This window comes from Rhinatrema bivittatum, chromosome 2, assembly GCF_901001135.1.
Source record: "Rhinatrema bivittatum chromosome 2, aRhiBiv1.1, whole genome shotgun sequence".
NCBI lineage: Eukaryota > Metazoa > Chordata > Amphibia > Gymnophiona > Rhinatrematidae > Rhinatrema > Rhinatrema bivittatum.
Window position 1 is genome coordinate 409,113,111 of NC_042616.1, and position 6,058 is coordinate 409,119,168.

Sequence of the window (6,058 nt, forward strand, 5' to 3'; positions counted from 1 at the left end):
CTCATTATATGCTCATTGACCAAATTGCTGCTAGTTGGTCTCTCAGGCCATCTCTGCTCAAGCTTTGAATTCTATTTTTTTTTTATTCACTCAATCTTCTTGAATAGCTATTTGCAGTGGCCTCTTTTCTCATTTCAGATGGGGGTGACTTGGCTGCCAAATACTGAAGAGACCGGCCTTAGAGTCTTTTTAAGTCTGTGGCTTTTTTTTTTCAGCAAGTAGCCTTTAGAGAGAATAGTTTTTGGTCCAATTGGATCTGGACCCAGTTCACATTCTGCCCTGTTGACAGGAGGCAGTGATGGTGCTTGCCTTTTCTGGTGAGGCTGCTGAAATGAACTACATAGGAAACGGAGAGGGGCAGGGCTGCATTTTATCTCTCCCTCTCTGCACTCCTCTTGTGGATCCCATCACATCATTTGTCATAGCTGGGCCTGTACCTGGCAGAAATGGCAATTGGCAGTGAGTTCAGGGACTGAGTCAGCATTTTTTTCACTGGACCCCCACCTCCTCCATGGAAGTCAGAAGGAGGCAGGGTCTGAGAAAATGCCGGCGCATTTCCACAGCTGAGCGCCAACAGTACTACTGATGAAGGACCAATGAGACCTAGCTTGATTGTCCTCCCTAATAATATGTTTGACCTTTATGCTGGGAGTATGACTGTAGCTCCTGCGAGCCATCCCACCTCCTCCACCTCTTCCCCAGCACTAACCCTGATGTGTAAGGGGAGCTGAAGTAGCATAGGCTTTGATTCATGTCTTTCTTGCCAGACATTTCCTTGTAGTCTTCCTTGTGTAGCATTTAGCAGAATGTCTGAGCTTACAATAGTTGCTCCTGTTGACACCTGGGACTGTTTTGCCCAGTTATTATTGTTGCTGCTTTGTGATCCTTGGAATTCCTTGAATCATGCAATTTCTTGATATCATAGCTCTCGATAGGGTAGCCATGATAGCATAAACTGTGTTATCTTCATTATAAAGTTAACAATTTATCTCCTGACCTTTGTTTCAGTGAGCATCAAGAACCTTTCAGACAGTTGTTGATCGAGTTGCACCCTAGATTGTATTTGTTTCTTGGGTCACCTCAGTATAAATTGTCAACTTATCACTATTTCAGATCATGATGTACAATCCCAGCAGCACTTATAGATTTGAAAAAAAAAATTGAGGTGGGCTTTGTCCATGTTTGGCTCATAAAGGTAAAGCCAAACTAGAAAGCTTTGGTATTTTTTTAAATAAAAAAAAATGCAGGTTTTAATGTTATCCCTGTGGCTCAAGCAAACATAAAGTGGAGATCATATAGCCCACACTTATGCTCAATACAAAGAAGAAAGAAGTATGGCAAACAACTCTCAAAGGCTGTCTTCGGAAAATTCACAATATTTCTGGTATCCAAGAATAGCTTTTTAATAAAGATCCATAATGCAAGTAGTATTGGATACCAGAAATATCTTGAATTTTCCGAAGACAGCTTTTGAAAGTTAGTTGCCATCCCTGTGGATCAGTCATATTACTGACATCTTTGGCACAAGAAACTCATAGCAGAAGAGCACCATGGAGGGAATCAATATCATAGGACGTTTCTCCCTGTGTCCTAAGTCAGCAAGGGGATTTATATCACCCAGGTAAGTTGACCTGGACAGAGACAGGCAAAAGACCAATATTGCAGCTTCTAAGAAATTAGTTTGTAAACGTTTCTTGCACATGTGAAAAATCAGTAAAAATGACTCAGCTTGAGAACTGAAATTGGTTTCTTTAATAACACATCACTTCAGAAGGCATGCAGTGTGGTATATTGTGAAATAACTTTTAATTTGGTACAGAAATTGATATCTGTAATTGTGTATATGTTGGAATGGAGGAGCAGCACTTTACATCATTAGGATAGAAAATAATTTTAACTGTAGAAGTCTATTTTTGTATAGCAGCACTAAAAGAACAATAATAAAAAAAACAACTTAGGAAGAATTTAGAGTAGTAGTTCTCAAACCCGTCCTTGAAGATTCCTAGTTGGTCTGACCTTCAGGATGTCCCCAATGGCTATTCTTGAGACATATTTGTAAACAAAGGAGGCAATGCATGCAAATATTTCTCATGCATATTCTTTGTCGATATCCTGAAATTTTGACCAATTGGTCTCTGAGAACAGCTGTGAGTGTTATGCTTGCTGCCCACGGTAGGCTCGTGGCCGTCTCACCTTCCTAGACGGACCTCAGCGCTCAGTTCTCCGTCGCTGGTGGCAGTTAGCCGCCGGCTCTGACCTCGGGCCCCTACCAGTGTCCCTGATACTGCCATACTGTCCGGAACCTCCAGCCAGGATTCTTCCTCTCAGCAGACCTCTCCGCTTGTTCCGCGGAGAGGCGCCGCCGCGCCCCCTCCTAGGCACGGGCAACACTGATACCTTTAAAGGGCCAGCGGCAGGAACCTGGCCACAGACCCGGATGCTGGCATCATCACTCTCAGCGTATTTAAGCTCGGGCAGTGCTCCTAAGCATTGTCTTTGCAACAAGTCTCCTTGGTTTGCCTGTTCCTGGTATCCAAGTGCTCATTGCTTCTCCGCGTTCCTGATCCTGTTCCTGTGTCTTCGGTTCCTGGTTCCTATGTTCGTCTTGTCCTCTTGTACTGATTGGCTTCCTGGTGCTGACCTCTGCTACGTTTGACTTCACCTGCCTTCTCCAAGCCTGACCATTCCTCCACCTGATCATGCCTGCCTTCTTCGTGCCTTGACCATTGCTACGCCTGACCACGCCTGCCTTCTCCGTGCCTTGACCATTGCTACACCTGACCATGCCTGCCTTCTCAGTGCCCTGACCATTGCTACGGATAACCTTGATATAGACTCTCTCTTGTCCAGAGTTCTATGTTGCTTGCCACAGCTTCCCTTGGCTGCCAGCTTCCATCTGAGCTGGACCAAAGGCAGCATGGTTTCACCAAGGGAAGGTCCTGTCAGACAAATCTGATCGACTTTTTTGATTGGGTGACTAAGGAATTGGATCGAGGAAGAGCGCTCAATGTCATCTACTTGGATTTTAGCAAAGCTTTTGATATGGTACCGCACAGGAGGCTGGTGAATAAAATGAGATGCTTAGGAGTGAGTGCCGAGGTGGTGGCCTGGATTGCAAACTGGTTGACGGACAGAAGACAATGTGTAATGGTAAATGGAACTTACTCTGAAGAGAGAGTGGTGTTAAGTGGAGTGCTGCAAGGATCGGTGTTGGGACTGGTCCTGCTCAATATTTTTGTGAGCGACATTGCGGACGGGATAGAAGATAAGGTTTGTCTTTTTGCGGATGACACTAAGATGTGCAACATAGTGGACACGCCGGAAGGAGTGGAGAGAATGAGACGGGATTTAAGGAAGCAGGAAGAGTGGTCGAAGATATAGCAGCTGAGATTCAATGCCAAGAAGTGCAGAGTCATGCATATGGGTTGTGGAAATCCAAAAGAACTGTATTCAATGGGGAGTGAAGGGCTGATGTGCATGGAGCAGGAGAGAGACCTTGGGGTGATAGTGTCTAACGATCTGAAGTTGGCGAAACAATGTGACAAGGTGATAGCTAAAGCCAGAAGAATGCTGGGCTGCATAGAGAGAGGAATATCGAGTAAGAAAAGGGAAGTGATTATCCCCTTGTACAGGTCCTTGGTGAGGCCTCACCTGGAGTACTGTGCTCAGTTCTGGAGACCGTATCTCCGAATGGACAGAGACAGGATGGAGGCGGTCCAGAGAAGGGCAACCAAAAAGGTGGAGGATCTTCATCAAATGACTTGTGAGGAGAGATTGAAGAATCTAAATATGTACACCCTGGAGGAAAGGAGGAGCAGAGGTGATATGATACAGACTTTCAGATACTTGAAAGGTTTTAATGATCTAAAGACAACGACAAACCTTTTCCGTCGGAAAAAAATCAGCAGAACCAGGGGTCACGATTTGAAGCTCCAGGGAGGAAGACTCAGAACCAATGTCAGGAAGTATTTCTTCACAGAGAGGGTGGTGGATGCTTGGAATGCCCTTCCAGAGGAAGTGGTGAAGACCAGAACTGTGAAGAATTTTAAAGGGGCATGGGATATAAATACTTGGATGGTCCAAGAAAACAAAGAGGTAGGCGATCTATGATACCGTCAGGTGAACACAAAAGGAATAGATGCCGTTATCTTTTCCAAATACTTTATTGATGCAGAGACGTTCCAGATAAATTGCCCGACTCTGGCCGAGTTTCGCGGCCTTCTAGCCGCTGCCTCAGGGGCTACAAATAAACAATCAGTATTGAGCAAATAAATATCTCACAATAGATATTGAGCAAATAAATATCTCACAATAGATATATTATTAAGATCTTATAAATATTAAAAAGAAATTTATATAAATCAATAAACATCTTTTTTAAACATTATAAAGATCTAAATTTAAAATCAGACTAATGAATTTCAATAAAAAAGTTAAAATACATAAATACACATAGAAATAAATACATAAATAAATAACAGTGACGTTAGACAATAACCTTTAGACAATACTTTACCTCCAAAATTCAAATCATTAATAATGTTTGATCCACTCAAATCAGATAATGTGCCAACGATGATAAAACAACTAGAAGAGAAATAACCACCATTGCAATATGTGTCAGTTTCACAAAAAACTTAATATATTTCAAACAACAAATTACCACATATGCATATCTCAAAATATGATATTAAAATAAACCAGCACACCAAATAGTAAAACTATTGTAAAAAATTAATTAATTATATAAAAATCTGTCATACAAAAATCTATTATATAAAAATTATTATATAAAAATACAATAAAAATTCAGCTAGAGAGTGTTTCTAACATCAGAGGATGTTCTGACTAAAAACAGAATATATAACAGCGAACTGCTAATAATGTATAAGATACTCACTTAATGATAAGCTACCGCTAAAAATAAAAAACGTAATAAGCTATTAATTATAATAGAGGCTAACTATCAATGATACAAAAAACTTAGAAATATTGATGTTTAAATATGTATCTAAGCTCAATTTTGCATATGAACCACAATCTTCGCTATTTAACTAGTATAAACCACGCTTTGGTAGCCATTTTCAAATGCTAATTTTGGCGCCAAAAATTCTTAACAATCTTGACAAACCAAAGCTAAGTAAGTTCTCAATTATATGGAAAAAACTCTATAGATAGTATGAATTTGAATTTAAAATAGCAAAGGAATAGTTAATATATCGATTTTTACACTTCACTAAAATTATGCACTGCGGTCTAAGGAATTAGTGTTATCGGAATCCTCTCTAGTGCGAACTAGTGATGGCTGTGTTTGTCGGCGTTGCGGTTGCAGAAACCATGTTCATGTTATCTTTAGATCCAGAATTATATTCCAAAGTATGATCTCTGCTGTGCAACAATTGCAAGCCTTGTCTCAATAAATAATTTAAAGCACCAAATTCGAAGAATCAGATAGTGTCTAAACAACAAAATATATAATTAAAAACTACTGCTAGAGTCAATAGCTGTTAGTAATTGACTATCAATAATATATAAAACATCAAAAATTGCAACATGTAGCATAAACTATTTTAAAATTACCTTCACAACGATGGGTCCAAACACAGATTTGTGTGTAAACCGCAGTCTCTGCTATGCAGCTAATGTGAGCTGTCTTTCGGTAGCCATTTTTAAAGTGTCACTTTTGGCGCCGAAAAAATATCACAAAGGGGGCGTGGTTAGTATCTATTCGAAACATGTCAATCACAAAGGGGGCGTGGTTGGTGTCCCGATTCTTACACTTTTTTCGGACTGTGCACTGCGGTACATGAAAAACTTCTTCAATGAAATAAGCATATTAAACTAATCAGAGGCTGTTAATATACAAACGTTGCCTTTCATATATTAACGTTCACAAAATAGGCGTGATAGTTATCTAAATACTGATATTTCAATAAAATTGTAGAAACACTCTCCAGTGAAAAGAAAGTGGAACTTTAAATAACTACTGTTCACAACTTTCCTAACAACAATCCAATCTATTGGTGTGGTGTGTATTTCAATAATATAAAAATCAAAA